General features: G+C 37.2%; 1 long non-coding RNA gene across 1 annotated transcript in view; it reads left to right on the top strand.

Moving 5' to 3' along the window:
- The window catches only part of LOC147918192 (uncharacterized), a 183,987-nt gene extending 160,549 nt beyond the window's left edge, over positions 1–23,438 (top strand). Inside the window, exon 3 of the long non-coding RNA XR_015550178.1 lies at positions 21,327–23,438. This is a non-coding gene — a long non-coding RNA (uncharacterized LOC147918192). The remainder of the gene's footprint in view (positions 1–21,326) is intronic.
- Positions 23,439–24,247: the final 809 nt, after the last annotated feature.

Raw genomic sequence — 24,247 nt, 5'->3', positions numbered from 1 at the left:
CTAAAGAAAGTCTGAAGTTAATCAATATCCTAACCATTCTTCCTGAACAATACAAGTATATTAATTCTCTTATCAGCTATTCCTATTTTGTATTTTACCATCCAGTAAGTTTTTTTGTTTCAAAAATTAGACTCTTCATTCTAAATGTTCTATTTTAATGTCCCTGGTTGGGCATTTTTAAATTCCTCATTGCTAGCTCATTTTCATGAGTCCACCTTTTATTTCTCTAAAACTTTCCTACATAATTAACTTATATCCTAAGCTGATAAGTGCAGTATTTGAGAACCTTGGGTTTCCTAAATTTAAAGCTTGTTATTTCTGCAGATTGCCTTTCATTCTGGTTTGTTATTTTTCGTATTTGATAGAACTCATTTGATTATGATCTCATTTATGTTTGACCTTTTTCTGCAGGAATCCTGAAGGTCTAAATAGGGAATTTATTTTCAAGAGAGGATTTGCATTTGCTTCTATCAGAAGCTAAAGGTTCTACCAAGTTTTAATTACTTTAGCTTCCATTTAGAGTTCAGAACTGAAGGGAGAAGTCTTTGATTTAGCAACCACTCTGGCTGCTAGGCCAACACTCAGTCTCCAAATAGCTGGCCTGGCAGGGGTATTGCCTTCAGAGAATCTTTCTCTTTTGCTTAATATTCATCACTCCATGTCAGAATTCACAGCTCAATTTTTTTTGTTTGCTCATTTTTACTGCTGGAGTTGTAGGAAAGGTGTGGACGTTTGCATTACCTTCGATAAGCCCAGCATTGTATTAAAAAATATTTCCTCTCTACCCTACCTTAGAATCTAGTTGGTGTGTAGGAAGGGCCTTGATGTATCTAGTCCAAAGTAAGAAGAATCTTCCATTTTTTCAGAAACAATAACTGTGATACAACATTATTAAACCTTCCCTTGGACATAGCAGCTTACAGCTTCACCCCTTTACAACCTCTTATTTCAAAGAAGTTATGTGTACTGCCTTCCACTATTTATGACAGGGCTTGAAAACTGACAGAGCCCATTGCTTGAGACCATTAGTTTGAGAGACTTTGGCTTCTGAAGGGAAATATATTGGCAAGTCCTTCAGAGAATATGTGAAAAAGTCAACCAGGAATATGCCAAATGGGTTGGGCAACTCTCCTGCTTGTAAGTCTCCAATTTAAATAGAATTTAATGAAGGAGAGCAGAGCCTGAGAAAAGCCCATTTTCAGGTGTGCGTATAGTGTGCCACCAAAGACAATCAAGAGAATTAATTATGAGGATGATGAGCAGCATTGGACAGGATCTGACATTGTGTGCTCTGGTGGACACATAGCTATAAAAACAAATGCACAAGAAATAGGCTTCTTTGATAGTATGGGGTAAGGGCTTCTGGAGATGGGGGCTAAGATTTCCAGTAGGTGGATAAAAATACCAATTGGTTAAGAACCACTAGGATTTATATTTGTTAACTTTTCCCCTTATAGCTCTAACAGGCCTGTACCTGTTTTATTTGCAGCCTGAATTTGAAAGATACTTTTTTTTAAATGCAACAATTATTATACAACCTGGATTTGTTGAGATAACTATGTGCAGAAAATAATACAATTAGCCCAGATATAAGGAAATGGTCAATTTCCAGGTGTGCTGAAAAATTAATATAAAAGATTTCTATAGCAAGTCACATTCCATTAAAACAAAAGCATTAACAATAAAAATGTGTACAATGAAAAATATTAGAAAGCTCCAGCTGATATGCAACTTATTTCAAGAAATAATTTTATACAATTAAGTTCTAATACAGAAAAGTCTTGGCTGTCTTTTGAAAATTTTATTGCCTCATTTGCCAAATATTTATTGAATGCTTATGTGCCAGGCACTGTTATAGGAATTGGGAACATAGCTTTGTGTAGATCAGACAAAATTTCCTCTTTCAGAGCTTACTTTGTAATGGCAGGAAACAGATAATAAACAAATAAATATATACCATATCAGGTAGTAATGAGAGCTATAGAGGAAAATAAAGCAGAATAATGAGAATGAGAATTGTTTGGAAGTGTGTGAATGTATGTGTGTGTGTGTACATGCATGTTTACTTTTTAGATAAGCTTGTCTGGTAAAACCTCTCTGAGAAGGTGACATTGGATCAGAGACCTAATTCTGAGGAAAGAGAGCCTTGAAGATATCTGGTGTAAGAATATTCCAGGCTGGGGAATTAGCTAATGTGGAACGATGGTGGATGCATTCACGGAACAGCTGGAGTATGGAGTAAACATGTGCATTGTATTTTCTCTGAGAGAGGTAGTAGAGGACCAAATTTTCCATGGTACGAATGTGATTTTCATAGAAATTCTAAGCAATGACAGCAATTAAACTCTCTAGAGATTAAAAACATATATTATGTAGGTTGTGATCATTCCCTGATTATTGGTTGATCACTATCTACCTAGATTATAGCACTATGCTAAGAGTTTTAAGACTTAGTCCCTGTTTATAAAGTTCACAATACAATTCTGGACATAACTCTTTTGTTCTGTTTATTATCCCTTTGAACCATATCCCTTTTCTTTTCTAAAAGGATTCCATTTGGACTATGTGGTTTTTCTTAGGCTGACCAATGTCACCACCTTCCTGGTCATTAGTCTCGACAAGTGGGCACCTTGATGCCTGGAGGGTCTCCTTCCCCAGTCTCTTTTATAACATGTCTTGATGTTAGAGGAAACTTCTGGATGCTCTTCCAATTTTCCTTTGGTTGCAGAAGACTTGAGGATCCACTTCAACTTTATTTGTCTAAATGTTTCATTCTATTACCCAGGGATCTGGATAGAAAAGTCACCTGTGGGTTCCATCATGTACAACCTCCCCTGGTTCCCACACCCTCCCTGCCAACAATTAACATTAGGGGCTGGGGAGTAGGGACATTTCTCCAGCAATTCATTTCTCTTCTTTCAGATACTCCTCCTCCCCCAGACCTGATCAAACTCTGGAAGTGGGTTAGCATGAACTTTCATCCAGTCTTTTCCTTTTCTTTCTTCTTTTTTAAATTAAGACTTTATTTTGGTGGGGGAGCAGTTTAAGTTTCACACCAAAACTGAAGGGAAAGTACAGAGATTTCCCATATACCTCTTGCCCTCACACATGCATAACGCCCCCTATTATCAACATCCCCCACCAGAGTAGTACATTTGTTAAAATTGATGAACCTACATTAACACAATCCAGTCTGTTTCCAATTGTTTATTTATGTACTAAACATTATACCTTTTTTCCTTCAGAAATGTGCATTTGACATCTCAAATCAAAGTTTTGGAACACAAGCCTTATTCTTTCTCCAAAAGTGTAGGTCTTAAGATTAAAATTCTTTGGCTTTCTAATTTATTGTTTCTTCCTTGAATTTCAAAATCTACTTAGAAACTCAAAAGCCAACGAACTGGCTTTCTGCTCTCTGGTTCTGGCTATGTAGGCTCTTTTCTGAGGTGATAAGCTTGGAATGGCTTGAACTCATGGGCAAGTTTTAATTGGGAATAAAGAACTTGTCTGTGAGCATATTTAAATCTTATCCCACCATATGACAAAGTAAGTGAATAGTTGAGTTACATATGTGGTATTATTGATGAACACTGGTTTCATAAATGACACACAGAATACCTCCATATAGCTACATATCCCCTCAGACTTTTGTCTCTGGCACTTCTGGATTCAAAGTTCAGCAAATGCTTATTGGATTTCCTCTCTGTAATGTTACTGCAAGAGAAAAATAAAGGTGACTATGAAGAGCTGCTCTCCTAATATGAAAAATAAGGCATGTATACCAATGCCTGTGAGGGCCCTGAGCACTGAAATAGTTCTAGCCTAAGAGACATGATTGGATTAGGCAATTAGAAGGACTTGTCTTTGGTGCCATTTCATTGCCAGTTATCTCTTTTGGAATTTGTCTTACCTGACCTTTAATTTTTGTTTTTATTTTACCTTGTTGTTTTCAAATAGTATCTAGTTGGTAGTAAGATATAAATCTATGTGTCCAGCCCTGAGGTAAAGACTTGTATATTCTTCTACAGAGACCTCTGGTGGGATGTCTCATAGATATCTCAAAAGCAAATGAGCAAAAGTGAACTACATTTTCTGCAAACCTGCTCCTTTCTTTTTCCACTATATGATCAAGTTCCATCAATTTTATAGGCTTAATAGCTCTCATATTTTTATTATCATTTCTATCAACTGCTACTACCTTAGATCAGGTCCTTATTATCTTTCCTGAACTAAGCAAATGAACTCTTACCTTCTTTCCTGCTTAAAGTCATCGTCAGATTCCGTCTTATATGATTTTCCTGGTTGATGCAATTGTCCCTAAAATCCTTCAATGTCTCCTTCATTACCTTCAGGATAAAATACAAACTTCTTAGTCTAATAAAGAAGGTCCTTCATTATCACACAAATGGTCTTCAAAAATAACATGCTTAAAAATCACTCCAGGAGCTTGTTGAGGTACAAATTCTAGAGTCCCATTCTTAGAGATTCTGGTTTATTGGGTCTGGGGTTAGGCCCAAGAATTTGTATGTTTATCAGGCACCCCAGGTTATACTGATGCTGGAGTCTTCAGAGCATCCTTTGGAAAGCACTGCCTGAGATCATAAGCCCCATGGAGGCAGGGACCATCTTGTTTCCTGTTTTTCTCTTAGGATCTAGTATAGTGCCTAATCTTCAGTAAGCTCTCAATTCATATTTACTGAATGAATGAATCTACACCTGTATCCTTTTCAGAACTCATTTGCAGCTCCCTATCAGCTACCATGTCTCAGAAAAACAGAATATACAAGTCAGTTTCCCTTCTCTCATCTTTGCGTATCGCACATGCTGACTAGGCTGCCTCGTGTTAAAAAAAAAAAAAGTAGCACAACGAGCAGCTATACCTAAATTTTCTGGTGCATTTGAACACAGCATACAGTTCAGATTCCATGATAAAAGTTAAAGACTGTAGTTACATTAAACTGTTAGAAAACATAGAAATAAATGAGAGAAAAAACACCCATATCTTAAGAGATACTTATGATATGGTTTCTGTGACCCATCCAATGCATTGGTATTTAAGTAAAATTCTCTTGTTTGGCTTTTTAAAATAGAGATATATGTTATGTAAAGGCATATCTTTTGGATTAAAAAATATGGGTTTCCAGGGTTATAATCTAAGTGGTAAGCTCTAGCAGAGACGCAAATTTAGAAATTTTAAGAGTCTATAGCTCATAGCTCAGGTACAAAAACATATCGCTGGCTCCTTGACATGGCATTGCAAGTCCCTCCTTAAGGGGGTCCTTGCTTTCCTGCACAGCCTCATATAATCAGTCTGCTTAAAACCCTGGAATAGTTTCTACTGCTCTTAGGAGAAAATCCAAACTGTTGATACTGCCTGTAACGCCCTAAATGACCCTACTCCTTACCCTGTGCCTCTCTTCCTCTTCTTTTCCACTCTTCAGAGTCATTTTCCTTTCAGTTATTTATTTATTTTTTGCTGAGGAAGATTAGCCATGAACTAATATCTGTGCCAATCTTCCTCCACTTTATATGTGGGTCACTGCCACAGCATAGCCAACAAGTGGTGTAGGTTCGCACCTGGGATCCGAACTCACGAACCCAGGCCACCAAAGCAGAGCGTGTCAAACTGAACCACTACTTAACCACTATGCCATGGGGCTGACCCCGCCTTTTAGTTATTTGAATATGCCATTTTCCTTAACCCGAAGGCTGCCTAATATGCTGCCTGCACCTTCATAACCTCTTAACCTGAAGTCCTATCTATTTCTCAGATTGCAGCTCAAATTTTACCTTTTTAGGGATACTTTCCCTTCTTCTCCTTATTCTAATAAATCAGTTCTCTTTGTATAGATTCTCATGGCTCCATGTACTATTCCTTCTTAGCATGTCAAAAAATTTCATGCTATTTCTTTTTGATTATTTGCTTGATAGCTCTGTTCTCACTGAACTGTACGTTCATGAGGACAGTGATGGTCTGGTTTGCTCACAATTGTACCTTCAGTACTTAGCTGCACACCTAGCACATAGTAACCTTCAGTCAATAATACCGACTTCAGCAGAATGAACGAAAATAAGTACTTGTAATGTTCCCCCACTCCCCACACTTTAAGCCATACAATTTAATACCCCTCTGTTTTTGCACGAACTAATTTCTTGTTCATTGGAATGCACCTACATAATGTTTAAGATAACAAGAATCAAATGAGACTTTGCTGATCCTCTTACAACTTCCCTACCCTTTTAGAAACAGTCTATCACCAAGTACTGCTTAATTCTACTTTAAAAATAAATCTAGCATCCATCCAACTCCATTGCTTTGGCACTAGGTCCAAATCATTATCATCACAGCAGTAGGAAACTGAGGTTCTTCTTTCTGTCTTAACCATGCCCATCCCCTGACCACTACCATCCATTCTCCATGTGACGGTCAAAGTGAGTTTTTAAAAAATGTTCATCAGGGGCCGGCCTGGTGGCGCAGCCGTTAAGTGCGCTAGCTCCTCTTTGGAGGCCCGAGGATTTGCAGGTTCAGATCCTGGGCGTGCACCAATGCACTGCTTGTCAAGCCATGCTGAGGCAGCGTCCCATATAAAGCAGAGGAAGATGGGAACGGATGTTAGCCCATGGCCAATCTTCCTCAGCAAAAAAGAGGAGGATTGGCATCGGGTGTTAGCTCAGGGCTGCTCTTCCTCACACACAGACAAAAAAATGTTTATCAGATCAAGTACAGTTCAATTGCTTCCCATACACAAGCTCTTTGACACGGTCTTGCAGCATTTAGACCCTGTCTGTACTTGTAGCCTCGACAAGCATCACTGTGCTCCAGTCACATGGGCATTCTTTTAGTTCTCTGAGTGAACCGTGTTCTTTTTCATCTCAGAGAATTCACACATGCTCTTTCTTACTTCCTGCCTCACTAATTCCTACTCGTATTTCAGATCTCAGTTCAATGTCATTTTCTCAGAGAATTTTCCTTGACATCTTCAGTCTAAGTAAGTCTTTTTTCTTATGTTCTGTCGTAGCACTCCTATTGTTTTCTTTGTGGTACTTCTCAAGCTCTAGTATTGTGAGTGTGTGTGTGTGTGTGTGTGTGTGTGTGTGTGTATTTGTTCAACTCCAATCCTCACTCCTCTCCTTACCTCTTAGTCTGCAGGCTCTATGAAGGCAGAAACTATGTCTATCTTGTTCAATATTGTATCTCAGGGAGCCAGCATGGTGTTTTACTCATAGTAGGAAGTTGATAAATGTTTTGTTGATTGATAGATAAATGAACGAATAGCCATTTTCTTCTTTGCATCACCTGTCATCAAGACTATAACACTTAATTGTACATATTTGTTTTATATAATCTGATTCTCCCTAGCAGCTCGTAAGTTCTCTTTCAGGATGATTATAGCTTTTTAAAAAAATCTATCTTTGTTTTCCCAGTGCCTACTAAAGTACCTGAAATGTAATAGATATGATGATTATTTATTTAGAGAATACATAAATGTATTAATGTGAATCGTGAGTAGTTTAATATGGATGGAACATGTGGTTGACAAAGGGTAGGTAGGTGGGAAGGAAGAAAATCATGTTGACTGCTTGAGACTTGACCATCCTAAGCTTGAATTTTACACTATGAATAATTAGAAAGTAGGTAGTGTTTGTCAAGTTTCTCCACCATAAAGTTTCTCTTCTTTTCATCCTTCCCTGTACGCTTTATGAGGGAGTGACTATGTACAGCCCATATCTAAGGAGTGGAAGTTGGGCTGCTTGAGGGCAGAGTATCTACATTGAATAGTTGGAATTCTTCTATAAGAATATTTGTCTTGTCTCCCGCATTTATTCATTTACTCATTTATTCATTCATATTACCACTGACTCACAGATATTTATTTTATACTTTAGTATTAATTATAATCCTAATTAATTTATTTTATTGATGAAATTGTTCCACATTTGGCCATTGGGACCTCTCTCAGTTGCCTGCTATACTCTTTTGACATACTCCATCTTTGTGTGTGTGTGTGTGCGTGCGTGTGTGTGAGCACTTCCTTAATTTCTGGCACTATGAGATGTACAAGGCTCATCTTGCATGCTTCCTGTTCCAGTCCTAGAATCAGCCATTTCTCCAAGGATCCTGGTTCCTTTGTTGGAGAATGGTATTAGAAACCCAGATCTGGGTGCTAGGTGTACTCATTGCTATTACAGTGTTGTTTCTTTTAGGCCCTCTTAGATGACAAAGTAAAAGTATATGTGTATATATTGATCCACGTATATACACATATCTGTAAATATTTCTATATGAAACCATCTCTATGTTAAGCCAAATATGAGTTCATACTGATATCTTCAACTCTAATCTATGACTACATGGGTCATTTTAGCCTTTTAGCCTTGCATCTCTGTAAACTCATACTCCAACAGTGAGAAACCTTACTTAATTGTGCCATTCCAGTTTACATGTATAACAGTATCAGAATTATTAACCCATAATTCCGTTGGAAATACCGTTATCAACTGACTAAAACTCTTATGTGTAGTTCTTTTTGCCTTTAGTCTTATAGACTCCATTCCTTTCCTAAGTTATTTAGATCAGCACCTTTCCTCTTCAGTTAGGTAGTTTCTTACATTTGTACTACATTTAGATTCTCTTGTCACAGTCTGCCTTCCTTCCTGAGATACCGAGATCTCCTAAATGATTGTTTAAAAACTATTTGCCTACATTGTCACTCTTTGTGCGGTAAAGTTCTATGGGTTTTGACAAATGCCTAATGTCTTATATCTATCATTACAACATCATACCGTGCTTTACCTATTTTTTTCAGAAACTGGTCATTATGTGCATAACCACTTTATCTTTATACCCCTCCCCCTTTACTCTCTGTTCCCATCTACTTTTAAAAAGCATGTATCTTTAATTCCTTTCTGGAGGTTCTCCTCTTCTCTTCTGTACTCTCTGTACTAAATTGATCTATAGGTAGTTCATCTTCCCGGTGATTAGCAGGATGGAGAGATCTTCTAATACTACTTCACTGTGGTTTCAAAATGGAAATAAAAAGGAAAATACATCATACTTGTCTGGCACCTTTTATTTATCACTTCAGTAATTGTTTAATTTACCAGTTAAACAAACCTCCAAATGAGATTTTTATAGATGGCTGTGGTGAGACAGAAGACCTTTCCCAAGGTTACAGAAAACTGCCCAAATCATAACCATGGAAAGAGTATTTCATTTACTTGTGCCATCTACGCAGACAAGCTTGCCTCCTCAATAATGAATGAAGAAAAGTAAAATCATATTTCCCCATCTCCCTCCATCCTTCCTCTCGGGGATCAGGTACATTTAGGAAGCAAGAATATTGGATAGCACCCAGCTACATTTGGGAGTCTTTCAATGGCATGGGTTTAATCCAATCTTGGTTCTGGTATTTAGAAAACCAGACATATAATCTCTGTCTCTGTAGGGGATCTAAGCACTCACATGCTTTTCTCGCCAATGTTGTCTGCCTATTTTTGCCCAAAGACATAATAACTATTTTAGGTAACTTCATACTGTGACAAGGCTGTGTTATGTAAATGAAATGAAGACATTTTAGGCTGAATTAATGGATGATTTTTAAGGCAAGACAATTTGGAGAGAATGTGCAATTTGGGCAGAATTTAAAACTTCCTTTACAGTATTGACTTTAGCACACACTTGAGAAGCTATTTTTTCTCAAGTTACAGTCTTATTCTCTATCTTAATCAGTCTAATACTTAGTTATTTACACAGTGCTAATTATTTGAGCAAAGTATGCGTCTGCTAATTTGAAACTTTCCTTTCAAAAATAGAGCGTTAGTTTGGATAAATTATGACAAGTATTTGCTTTGACACATTTTAAAGGTAATTTCTAATACATAGAAGGTATAACTATGACATATGTGTGCATAAAGGAAAATATAATGAATATTTTATTACTTATAAAATATGTTTTAATAGCATCGGATTTCTCACAGAAAGTTAAAAATCATGAAACTCTTTTTTTGTGTGTGAGGAAGGTCGGCCCTGAGCTAACATCTGCCAATCCTCCTCTTTTTGCTAAGGAAGACTGGCCCTGGGCTAACATCCATGCCCATCTTCCTCTACTTTATATGAGACGCCGCCACAGCATGGCTTGCCAAGCAGTGTGTTGGTGCGCACCCAGGATCCGAACCGGCGAACCCCAGGTGGCCGCAGTGGAGTGCGTACACTTAACCACTTGCGCCACTGGGCCGGCCCCAATCATGAAACTTTTATGTTCTGGAAAAATGAAATTTCTTGAAAGTACTGTCCTTACACAGATGCATATAGAAGTGTTAATATTACGTACACAAAAAGTTCTTTTTAAAAGAAGTAGAATTAAAAAATCTCTATGTCAAAAAAATCACTTTATTCTACTTTTCTAACCATCTATCTTCAAAGATTTTCCTGATTTCCTGACTCTCACTGGCACCGGGATTGTACCAGGAACCAAGCTCAACCCAAGCCCAATATCAACTGTGAATTACACTCCACTTCTTCTATCCTATCATATGCCATATTCTGTAGATTTTACCTCATTGTTTCTTGAATCTCATTTCTATTATTACTGCCGCCCTCCTAGATACGTCTCTCCACAATTTGTATTTGTGCTGTGGAACGCTGAAGCCTGCCTTCCTGATTCCTTTTTCTCCCTGTCCTAGTGTATCTTACATAATGCTGACAAACTGATCGAGGTAAAGCATTGTTCAATCATAATGTCTCCTTACTCTGTTGATAGTTTCCCCCACTGCTACTAAATTAAATACATATTCTCTGCTGTAGTGCTAGAGAATTTTTTTGTCTTTGGACTCCAAGAACTTTTTTAGCTCCAGGAAAACAGAACTATTTGCTGTTCCCTACCCTTGCCCCTCCTCATACTCTACCCCGACTTTCTTACTTCTCTCCATTCCCATGTTAACTAGAATGTGTTTGGTAGCAACAAGTCCAACTAGATACTCCAGAATAGGGCAGGAGGTTGTTCCATGATTACAAAGTTCAGGAAGGGTACATACTGTGTGTCCTTCTTGGAAGACAATGCATATTCACAAATGAGAGCCTGCAATGACCTGCCATCAAGAAACTTGTTTAGTTTTGACTGGCTTTCCCAAATTTCTTGGACCATAGAATGCTTTTCAATGCAATCAATTCCTTTACTTGTCACATGCTTTTGTTCAGGCTGTTTCTTCTGTCTGGCATGAACTCATCTCCACTGCTTCCATACGCAACCAGCAAAATCCTCTCTTCAAAGCTTATCTCAAATGCTTCCTCTTACACAAATCTGTTCTTGAATCACTATCAAACATAGGTCTCTTATTTAAACGTTTGTAGCACTTTTTTTGTACCTTTCTTATGGCACATACCTTCCTCTGACTTTTGTTCAGTTACTTGTATTCTTGGTTTTAATCAACTGACCAGAGTATAAACTCCCTGAAGATAATGATCACGTCTTATTTGTCTCAATATAATTTCCGGGGATAATACTATTTCTTGTACATGGTAAGAGTTCAATAAATATTTATTGTATTGAGCTTTATAATAATAGCAGTTTTCTATAACTTTTGAAGCACATTGTCTGATTTGATCCTTATCACTCTGCAAGCTGGGAAGGGATTATCGCCCTCATATTTGAGGACAGAAACCAATGCAATTTCTTGTCCTTGTATTAAAAAATACTGGATACAGGCATACTTTACTTTCCCAATATTGAGAATAAATGAAAGGCAATTTAGCTGCTTATTCCAGAATATATTTAAGCTAAGATAAAATTATGAACCAACTAAACCGGTATTTATCATGACTGTCAGTTTGCTCATCAAGAATCCCTTCAAGACTTTCACCTCACTGGGCAGACCAATCCAAAAGTATTATATCAAAAATTCTGCCCCATCTCAATCCTTGAAAGACTTGCTCTAACACCACCAGCCTGGGCCCTAAAATCCTATAAATAGTCTCTCTTCTTTAACTTCTCAGATCAGAGACATTACCAAGATTTTGTGGTGGTCTCTTCTACTGCAGTTAAATCTAATAAAGTTAGCTTTACTTTGTCAACAGCTTTTACTGCTGGTCTTCTGGAGGAATGAGTGGTTGGCACTAATAAATGAAAAACTTGATGCTTAAAAGATTAAGAATTTACACAAGTTGTATAGCTAGGAAATGGTAGAGCTAGGATGAATAGTCAAGCCTCTTAAATTTTTATCTGTAAACTTTCCTCCATATTTTTCTTCTGTATTGCATCATTTCTCTGGAACAGCTATAAACCTCAGGTAGTTGTAAAAAGCAGTATGCAATTAATTTGTCCATAGCTTTTCCTTCAAATAAGTCTGTTTCATTCATTTATATAAACAAACAACAAAGCAAACAAATAAACAAACAAACATACATACAATATTTCTTGCATCTCTACTATGTATCAAGCATTGGGTATATATCTATGACAAAACAAAACAAAGTTTTTGCTTTCAAAGATGTCACATTTCAGATGGGGTAGAGTGGGGAGCAAAGACAGTAAGTAAATAAATATATAATAGTTGAAGTGATAAAATGATAGAGGGATTGCAATTTTACGTGGGGTTGTCAGAGAAAGCCCACCTGAGAGGTAACTTGAGATAATATCTCAAGGAAGTGAGAGAGCTAGCCAGATGTCTGCGGGAAAACCCTTCTGAGTGCTCACTGGATAAAGTCTAAACTTAAGAGACCATGAAGTTTATGTTTAAAGAAAACTACAGTGATTGAGCAATCATTTTGTTGAATAAAATATTTATGGATTGAATCAATGCTGTAAGTGGTTTAAGGCTGTGTCAATGGTATTTGCTACTTTGTATTCTGGGGCTGCTTTCATTATAAACAATGCCCCTTGCTTGCTCTTGCATATATAAGTCATCTTTAATTCCTGATGGGTGACAGGTGACCCTCTCCTCTGATTGATTTTTCTTCCATATTCCTATGTAAATTTCTTGTGAGACACAAAGTGCTTAAAAATCCACTTTCCTTCTGAAAGCCTGAGGAATCATAGCATTTGTTCCCAAAGCCATCAGGGTCAATTGGAGGGAGAAAAAACCAAATAGGTTGTAGTTAGCCATTCATTTGGTTCATATACTGTGAAATAACTCCTTTTAGATGATTGAAGATAGAGAAATTTCAGTCATTATGGAAAGATTGAGAAGTCCTGATAGTAAACTCTTTAAACTCTGTGTAATTCAACCAAAATACATTCTTTTGAGTAATTTCTCCCAGTGTTTCTGAAGCATTTTAATGAGGATAGACACGTAGAAGTCTTTGCCAAAAATATTTTTATTGAGCTTTCAAAGATAAAAAATGCTGAAAGCCAAAGAGGTGGCCTTCACTATGTGATGTCATTACACATTAAGGGCTGCTTCTTCAAAGCCTGGCCCTTAATCCATTTGCTCAGTCTGACTATGTTTTTATCATAGAGCCTTCAGGGCTCCCACTCTACACTCTAGTCTCCCTAACAAGTCACACAAAATCTCTGGGTCCTGGCCCTCTCCAGTATTGCCTCTATCATTCCCTATAACAACATTTCCTTTCCAGCAAACCTCAAACAAATAGTTTAGAGTCACTTGCTCACTCTGTGCTGCCCCTTACCTCTCTTCCTTTACTTCTCTTTCCTCTTGCTGTGGAATTCTCCTTTCATTGTTTCACCTCTATGTTGGAGTTCTTCATGTTTCCACTAGATGCTCCTCTCTATTCTCTCTGCATACTATCCCTTGGGGATTTCATCCACCTTGCATGATTTCAGTTGTTATTTCTCCATAGATGAACTTACACTTACATCTACATCTCGGTTTTTCTTCTGGACTTCAGACACATGTATCTAGTGCTCATCTGTATGTCCCAAAGGCACATTAACATTAAAACTCAACATATCCAGCCCCAAACCAATTATTTTTAATCCAAATGTTCTTTTTGGAGTCTTCCTGAGTTCCCTGAATGTCAATATTATTCAACTGATATATAAGACATAAAAACATTCATTTGGAGTAGTTGATCACTTCCTCCTTGTTGAAATACTTTCTTTACTTGCTTTCTAGGACACCACTCTCTCTCAGGAGTCTCCTCCTACCTTATGGTTATGCCTTCTCGGTTTTAGTTACTGGGCCCTCTTCATCTTCCTAAGCTCAAACGTGGGAGTATTTTGGATGTCCCAAAGGCACATTAACAAAGGCACATTGATTCATTCATTAATTCATTGATTCATTGATTCATTCACTGATTGCCATGTGCTGGACACAGTTTTAGGTACTGGAAGTACAATATTAGATAAAACAAACTCTTTGTCCTCGCGAAGTTGACAGTTGATTTGGAGGAGGTGAGAACTGATAAATAAATATGTAATATGCCAAATAGCAGTAAGTGCTAAGGAGAAGATAAAGTAAGGTAAAGGAAGTATGGAGCCTCACAAATAAGAGGCTTTTGGTCGGTGAGATGCTCTTCAGTGGGACTATACTTGGAGTATCTGAGGAACATCATGGAGACCAGTGTGGTCAGAGTGGAGTGAGTAACTGAGTAAGTAATAGGAGTTAGGAACCGAGATGGAGTCTGGGGCAGAATGATATACAGCCTTGAGGCCGTTGTAAGGGCCTTGGACGCTGAGTGAATGTAAAACTGCTGGAGGTTTTGGGAAGATAAGATGTATTTTACTTACAACTTAATATAGTCAGTCTGGCTTCTGTGCTGAAAACTAATTTTAAGGGAGTGAATGGCAGTGAGACCAGTTATCAGGCTAACGAAATAAATAGGATGAGAGATAATCACCTTAGATTAAGACTTAGACTTAGACTAATTATTATTAATAGAAATGGGGAGGAGCTATAAGATTCCAGATGTGTTTTGAAGGTAGAACTGAAACTTTGTTGATAGGGTTGGCTGTAGGTATAAGGGAAGGAAATAAGAATGACTCTCAGTTTTTCTCCCTAAGCATCTAGAGGATGGGATTGATATTTACTGATATATACTGAGATAGACAAGATTGTAGAAAGACTAGGTTATTGGGGGAAAATCTGGATTTTAGACTTGAAAAAGTCAAGTGGATGTGTAATAATAATATGTGGCATTTGCTGAGCATTACAATGTGCTGGGCACTGTTCTAAGCCCTTTAAATGTTATTCACTCATTTAGTCCTCACAATATCCCTGTGAGCCCACTATTATTAGCCCCATTTTACAGATGAGTACATTGAGGTACAATGTATTAACTTGCTCAAGGCCACATTGCTACTAAGTGGCAGATTAGGGGCTTGAACCCAAGAAACTTGTTCCTGGACCTTGTAATTTTTACCCATGACACTATACCACATCTAGAATGACACACATTCTAGTGGAGGTATAGTGATACCGGAAAGCATACAGTATAGTGGTCATTAAAACCATGAGCAGGATAAGATCACTTGAGCAGTGAGATTAGATAGAGGAGAAGATAAGAACTGGGTCCTAGAATACTTCAGTGTTTGAGCTTAGAAAGATGAAGGAGGCCCAGTAATGAAAACTGAGAAGACATAACCATAAGGGAGGAGGAGACTCCTAAGAGAGAGTGGTGTCCCAGAAGTGAAGAAGTGAAGAAAGTGTTTCAACAAGAAGGAAGTGATCAACTACTCCAAATTTTACTGATGGGTTAAATACGGTGAGGGCTCTGCTGACATCTCGATTTTAGCTAGTGAGACCCATTTCACACTTAATTATGAAGAGATTATAAGATAGAATTGTAAGATAATAAACTTGTGTTGTTTTAAGCCACAAAGTTTGTGGTAATTTGTTAGAGCAGCCATAGGAACCTAATACGGTTAGTAGAGGAAATGAGTTGGAAAGGTTAGACGGTGATGGCCAGAGAGTGAGATGCTTGAAACTGAGATTATGGATGGAGGGCAGTGGTTGATAATGAAAAGGTCTGTAGTAAGACCAGAGGTGGTTGAGGCAGGGTGAATGAGGAGATCACTGGAGAAGACAGTCAAGGAACTGAGTGGCCAGGGTATTGGAAGTGTCATCTATGTGGATAGTGAGATCAGAGGGATAGTGGCAAAGACAGAGATATTGAGCCAAGCACTTCCATGCTTGCTCCTCTCGAAGCCATTCTCCATTCTCTTTGAAACCCAAGTCCTATCACGCCTTTCTCTTACGTACAAGTCTTCACTATCTTCTCATTGATTTAAGTATAAAAACCAATACCTGTAACATAGTCATTACAATATCTTCATTTTTATCACATTGTTTCAAATGCTCTGTCTTTAGGGAAGCCGTCTCTAACACTTTGGACTAAGAGTTTTGTATGTTATGTTTTCACAGCAACCTCCTTTATCTTTCAACGCACTTCAGTTTTTTCATGTATTTTTTTATTCACGTGTCTCTCACACTCTGTGCTTGTGTGTGTGTGCAGGTGCATGTGTGTGATTGTTTGATTAACTTTCCCAGTAGACTGTAAACTTACTGAGGCCAGGCACCTTGTCAGTCTGTTTAATGTTGAAGAAACAAGTCTTCTTGCAGCTACAGTGAGAAACATTCTTTACTTGAAGTTTTATCTATTCAAGAGTAATAAGATAATTTTTAAATAATGTCTGTAGTAACTTTAATATAAAGAAATTAAACATTTGATTGTGTGCCTTCACATTTCATTTCAGTCTAAAAGTGATCTTATTATAGCTGATAATTGTCCCTATCCACTGGGACTATTGGTCTTTCTCTGCAATGTCTATGCCAGACCAGTTAGAGATAGGACTCTGGGCAAGTGTACTCGCTCAGGAAATCTAAACTTTCCTCCCAGAGAGCTGTTTTTAGGTCTGGATCAAGGTAGTAGGAAGAGCTGACGAGCCTATTTTCTTCACACCATGTCATGGTCTTCAATTTCAGCTTTATCAGTAAGAAAAGTGAAAAATGGCAAAGAAAAATGAGGGAAGGGGAATCTAATGATAAGAATGACATAACTAAATGCAATGTAATAACCTTGTTTGATCTTGATTCAAACAAACCAACTATAAAAATCATATATACGACAATGAAAGAATTTGAACACTGACTGAATATTTAATGATGTTGTACTAGTTGTCTATGGCCATGTAACAAATTACCCCAGAACTTAGTGGCTTAAAATAACAAACATTTATTATCTCACAGTTTCTGTGGGTCAGGAATCTGGGCATGACTTATCCGGGTGCCTCTGTCCCAAGGTCTCTCATAAGGCTGCAATCACAGTGTCCTCTGTGGCTGCAGTTATCTCAGAGCTTGACTGGGGGAAGATCGGCTTTCAAGTTCACTCATGTCGCTGTTGGCAGGCCTCAGCTCCAATCTGCCTGATGGCCAAAGTTATCAGTTCCTTGCTACATAGGCATCTCCATAGGACTACTCACAACAAGAGAGCCTGCTTCCTACGGATGAAGGCTCAGAAAGAGAAAGAGAGAGAGAGAGAGAGAGAGAGAAAGAAGTTGAGAGAGAACAAGAGATGGTAAGAAAGAGCAGGAGGATTTGCAAGATGAAATCTGCAGTGTCTTTGTAACCTAATCTCAGCGACAGTCCATCACTTTTGCAGTATTCTATTCATTAATAGTTTTAGCTCACACTCAAGGGGAAGTATTACAACAAAGCCTTGGGTACCAGGAGGTAAGGATCATTGGGGGTCATCTTAGATGGCTCCCTACCACAGATATTAAGGGATTATTGTTAATTTTTTGTTTAGGTAAGATAATGATATCATGGTTATGTTAAAAATATTCCTTATTTTTTATTGATATATACTTAAATATTTATGGATGAAATGTTACTAAGTCTGGGGTTTTCTTCAAAGTAATCCAATAGGAGGTGGGAAAGTAGATGGGGGTGTTTAGATGAAACTAATGGGGCCAAGAATTGATGAACATTGAAGCTGGATGTTGGGGTATGGGGGTTCATTGTATTATTCCCATTAACTTTGTGTTCAAAGTTTTCTTTAAAAAATGTTTTTAAAAAATAAAGATATTTTGGTCTCCATCTACATGATCCTTGTGTTTATTACACAATAGGTCTTATCTGGGTCAAGGAAAAATAAATTTATTTAATACGTCCCCTAACTCCCAATAGTAGTAAAATAAATGTGGCATATTTTTATAATTGATATTCATATGAAATTGTTTTATAGCTCTTCAGCCAATGCTAAGTCCAGAAATTTTTGATATTCCAACCAATTTACATTGGTGTCTAATCTGTTTTAATAAAGCTTCTATGATTAACTATCATAGAAACTTGAGATAACTACCCTATATTAAAAGCCCCCTGAGGTTGAATACTCAGGGTGATGTCATCTGAGAAGAAAATTCACCAAATGGTGGCATAATTATTCCCCGGCCCACTCCAAAGTAATTATAAAGCTGTGGTCTATTAAATTTAAATACTAGCTCTAAAATGTGTTTGTATCCTTTAGTCTAAAGAAGCTGGGAGACAACATTTAAAGAATGCTTATTTTAAAAGCATTTATATGGCTGGGGGGGAAACAAACCTATATATTTTTATTCTTCAATTCACTTTGTTTAGTAGATAACGCAGATGTAGTGTTTTTTATTCCCCTTTTTTCCACCAGAGTATATAAAGTGACCTTTCTAATAACCCAGAGGCACTAATACTAGAAATATTAGATTAATAAATGAATAAGTATAAGACATAAAAAATACGAGACATGGTACCTGCTCTCAACATATATTAAAATTTGGCTAAGAAGATAATATTCATAAAAAGATAAAGGGCAAAATAAGGTCAAATAGAATGGCCAAATGGGGGATAAAGATACCAAGTGACACAGAATTTGAAAGGAAGGAAGAAATGGCTCTGAGTTTGACTGTCAAGGGAAGGTTTTATTGAGGATGCAGGACTTGTGACAGTAAGATTCAGAAATCTGAAGAGAGTAAGACAAGGGACTGAATGTCTCCTCTACTGCATATTCTGCCATCATTCAGGGGTGTGTGTGTGTGTGTGTGTGTGTGTGTGTGTGTGTTTGTATAAGAAGGATTTTTCTTAAGATACTGAACACTTGTTTTTTTCAATTAAAATAGATTTAAAAGACGATCTTATTTTTTACTTAAATCCTCTACAAAGTAGTTCAAACTTTCCTCTGAGTAATTCTTTTACTTGAAATTTCCACTGTAACTAGACGTGTGAACTCACTGCTTACTTTCTTCTGTTGCTTTGAACAGACTTTGTCAAGGAATACTTGTCATCTTTTGCATCATAATTTTGGAATTTACTTACCTTTACAATATTCCTTAAATTCTCTATGAAGATTTCTCTCATCTCGCAACCAGTGGGAATATCTCTTCTATAGTCTTACATCGAACTCCTTGTCTCCATCAAACATTTATTTGGCAACACATTCAATATTTTGTTTGTGTTCTTTTTCTGTGAGTATTTTTGATATCTACTTCGATCAAGGTTAAGAACACTGGAAGGCTAGGCCACGTCTATTACTTTTTGTGTCCCTGAAAGACCTTGCAAGTAGTTGATTTTTAGTACATGCATGTTGAAGAAATCATGAAAAATGGTTTGCAAAGCTTTGCCATTTATTGACTGTTTTATTTCACTGCCGAGTGTGTTCATGTATAAGCTGCTCGGTGATGCGTCTTGAACTGTTCTGCACGGGCTCTGTTCAGTTTCTTAGGGAGGATGTGTTAGTTGTTAGCTCATTTACTTGCAGAGCTCTTTCCTGAGGAGTCTCACGGGCTTTCAGGAGCAACATACGATTGCAACATTTTTAGGCCTGTCCTCCCTCAGTACTTTACAGACACTTATTGTAGTGTCTCTGTCTAGTTGCGGTGATGCTTTCTCTTGAGATGCCGTGTGAATGAACAATCTGAGACGTGTGAGTGAAAACGGTGCAGTCCAGCGGGACAGAGGTGATGCTAGAAGCACGTTATCAAATTGACCCTTAAGTGGTCTTTCAGAATCTTGTGAAAGGGGAATCAATTAAGGTAATTTAGTAATAAACTGAGTCCATAGAAATTGTTAATTCTTTTTAAAAATATTAATATATGGAGAATATATGCTGATATAGCATTTCTACATCAACTTTATGATATATTTGATATTATTTCTGATCACTTTTCTTATATGAAGACATTAAAGCATGCTCAATGGATTTCTGGGTCAACAAGAAAGTTGTCAGGCAATTAGTGAGACTCTGCATAGAAAAAAAGCAATGTGAAACAAACAAAAAAGGCAAAAACAGACAAACAATGACAACAAAACAAAAACCAACCAGAATATAGAAAGAAAAACAAAATGAAAACAATATAGGTTATTAAGATAAAATGTAAAAAAATTACCGTATCCTAGAAGGAATTTTTATTAACAAAGCTCAGATAGGTCACTGAGAGTTTGGTTATACAGGAAGAGCGTGGCTTTCCATCTACTCCTACTATAAACCATTGCTTCTAAGATACTGAATCAATTTACTAACTAGAAGTAAAGCCATCCTCTTACTTCAAGCAAGTCGCTTTCTGAGGAATGTAGAGCAGTTTTATCACTGTCTGGATGTTCATTCATACTTTTCCCTGTAATGCAGTTTGGCTGTGGATAAGAGGTGATCCAGTGCAATCATGTATGAAAATTCAGTTGTAAGGAGTGGAGACTGGAAGTGCCAAAGCATGAATTTTGAGAATTGCAGTTTTTATACATTTATCCTGGCAAGAAAATATTGCCACTTTAGTAGCAATATTAGGTGCCGTTCATCCAGTACTTATTATGTGCCAGGCACTCTGCTAAACACTTCACATATACTATTCTATTTAATTCTCATAATAGCACTGCAAGAAAGATATTATCATATCTATCTTGCAAATGATGGGAATGAGCTGCAAAGATTAAATCATATGCTCATGATTGCATAGCCTAAAAATGGTAGAATAGGTAGAACCCACTTATGCCTGATTCCAATGTGTCATTTCATAATTACTTTTAGAATACTTCAAATATTTAAGGAATAAATTCATCTTTATAGAGTCAGATAATCTTGTGCTAGGAGCAGGAGGTAAATGACTATTAAAGATATTGGAAATTTGACCAGGGACTCTGCAGATAAACTGTCCTAGAATATTCCAATAGCAATCAGGTTTGCTATAAGGGATATTTAGGAAAATCTACCCACATGTTTATGGGCCAAAATCAATGTCTGAATATTGGAATTTGCTTATCATTACAACATTCCTCAAATTCTCTATGAAGATTTCTCTCATCTCTCAACCAATGAGAATATCTCTTCTGTAGTCTTGCATTGAACTCCTCGTCTCTGGCAAACGTTTATTTGGAGCATATTCAATATTTTGAATTTTTTCTTTCAGAAACGTGTAAATGGAAAACAAAATAAAATAAAGGAAAACACTGAACTTAAACTGTTTGGAGAAATGGAGAAGCTTTATTCCTTCTACTTGGTTCATGGTTGGAAGAGGCTTGGAGAATGGCTAAACAGTTTCCCTAGGGTTGGCAGAAGCTAAAGGAGAAGACTCTGGTCCAGGGGGCTGAAGCCTCTAGGCCAGGGGGTAGAACCTCAAAGAAAATCCTCCAGGCCAGGAGGCTTCCCCACTGAGAAGACCCAAACCAGAAGCCTCTTGCCATTCTTGACAATGAGCCTCTCATGGGGTAATCGCCCAGGGAAGATGTGCAGGCTGGTCAAGTGGTCACCATCTTCTTGAAGATTTCCACATGCACACACATCCAGGAAGTGACTCCCCGGGGATTCACACAGAATAGCTTACATAGGCAGAGTAAAGCTTGATTCAGATTCTTCTCAAAGACTTGGAGGCTTCTATGGCATCCAGGTTATCCCACTCACCACGGATGGTGTACGAACCTCTTAGAAGATGATGCAACTGCTGTGCATATTTTGGAGATTTAGGAAACACTCTAACTTCTTCTTTTTTTGCGGGGGAAGATCAGCCCTGAGCTAACATCCGATGCCAATCCTCCTCTTTTTTTTTTTTTGCTGAGTCAGATGGGCCCTGACCTAACATCCGTGCCCTCTAACTTCATTTTTGCCTGCTCACAAGTATCTGCAGTCCTCCAGGAATGAGGTTGAAATAGTAACTTAGGGAGAAGAAGATACAGGAGGCCTTCAGGCTTTCAGGCAAGCACGTTGCATAAGAGTTTCACTTCCAGGTAAATCTAACAGTATTCTGAAGCCAAGCTCAGTCAACTTTCTCGTCTGGATTTAGAGAATCAGAGTCCTCCATAAAACAAGGATGCACATAAATGGAGGTCCTAGCCTAAAGTCCTATTTCAAGTAGGCTACTGGGCTAACTGGAATTCTTCTATACTTATTGGTGCAAAGGGGTGTTGCAAAATCTTTCTAACTAATCACATTTCTTGAACACATTCATTTTATCAAAGAAAATTATTACTCACTTACCTTATGCTAATTAATGGATGTGCTAAGGGTAGATTTTGATGAATTTGAAGCACTTGTATAGCTACCACTGCATGCAGATTCTGAGTGAAGATACTTCCAAAGATAGGTAACCTTCCTCTCCCTCCCCGGTGTAATTTATATGCCATATTTAAGTATTTTAAAGTAAAGTGCCAGACTGACAATATTACATTGGGTATATGACACACAGAAGACATTCAGCCAAACAAACAAAGTTTATTCTGAGGTAGGGCTTTGATCCTAGACCACTCTCTAGTTTCCTGATCTGGATTAGTTGTCTTTTTCCCCATTAGTTTAAGTACTTAAGTAGTTGCAGGCCTAATGATCTCTTTGACCCTTATCCCTTAGGTCCATGCTCTGATTCCTATCAGCCCACTGAAATTGACCATATTAAGGTCAACCAAGACCACTGCATTACTAAATCCATTGATGAATTCTTGATTCTCTTCTTACCTAACCTATCAGTAGCTCAGTGAAATTTTTATTGAAATGTCACTTTCTCTTTGAGGCTTTCCCTGAGTACTTGATCTAGAATCGTTAGGTCCAACCCTCATTGCTCTACTTCCCACTTCTTTGCTTCTTCTCCTTAGCTGTTATGTCTATCTATATATTTTACTTTTTGATCCTGTTTATTCTCCCTTTCTTCCCAACTAGAGCATGAGCTCCGTGAGGGCTGCATTTGGTGACTATTGTGTTCATTGTTGTATTCCTAATGCCTAGAACAATGTCCAACACAAAGTAAGTGATCAGTATGTGTTCATTAAATGAGTGAGTGAGAAATATCCTTTGTGGGCACCTAAACCAACATAATCATCATGGAAAGCAATTTGAGAATGTATATAAATTTTTTTTACTTGTTCATAAATTTTCATGCCAATAAATTCACTTTTAAGAATCTGTCCTAAGTAAATAATCAGTGACAAAAAGATGCATATCCTCAGTCCCTTAAGAACTATCAACATAGGTTACTGGGACATGTCTGCTAGCCAAATAAAAATGTTTATTACAAATCTGAGATTTGATTAGAAACTAATGTGTATTTGTCATCTCTATAGATGTCATGTATTGTTTTGTGTTGTGCTATATGTGTGTGTCTGTGAGTTTGAGTGTGTGATAGGATGTTTGATTCTGGTGGGGGTGACATAGGATAAGAAACTTCATGCATTGATTATGGGAGTGTAAATTAGCAGAGTTTTATGAAAGCAATTTCTCAATCTGTAACAAAAGCCTTAAAAATATTCAAAGTGTTTAACCCAGAAATCCCACTTCTAAGTACCAATTGTAAACCAATACTCAAAAAACCAGGCAAAAATTAACATATAAAGATAGTTGTTATATAATTATTGATAATGGTATAAATTTGAAAGAAGCTTCAGTGTTTGTTCAAAAATTAAATGTTACATTTTTTCAACGGAATATTGAGTTTTCATTTAAAAATCTCATGTTTCCACAGACTAATAACCTGCATAAAGCTCTTGATAAATGAGAAAACAAATTTCTAAACAATGAGTCCAATTTTATGTTAACAATATACATTTATTTATGAATATATGTGCAGAGAAATGGAATGGAAATGAATAAATTAAAATGTTATCTGTGGAAATTGTTGTGGGTAATTTTTCCCACTATTTGATATATTAGTCATTCCAAAATTCTCTTCAGGATCATGTGTAACTTGTGAAATCAAAAACAAAACAATCCAAAATAAATCAAAAACTCATCACACTTTATTTGAGAAAAATAAAACCCTTGCTGGAAAACTTCATGGATTTTTAAGACAATTCTTGCAAAAATTCTCATTCTCTTACATTGTAGAATGTTAAGTGGAATAAAAAAATA

This window comes from Ceratotherium simum, chromosome 1 (genome assembly GCF_057802395.1).
Source record: "Ceratotherium simum simum isolate JZ-2026a chromosome 1, ASM5780239v1, whole genome shotgun sequence".
NCBI classification, from domain to species: domain Eukaryota; kingdom Metazoa; phylum Chordata; class Mammalia; order Perissodactyla; family Rhinocerotidae; genus Ceratotherium; species Ceratotherium simum.
The sequence above is the reverse complement of the archived record's forward strand: the minus strand, read 5'-3'. Positions and strand labels throughout refer to the sequence as shown.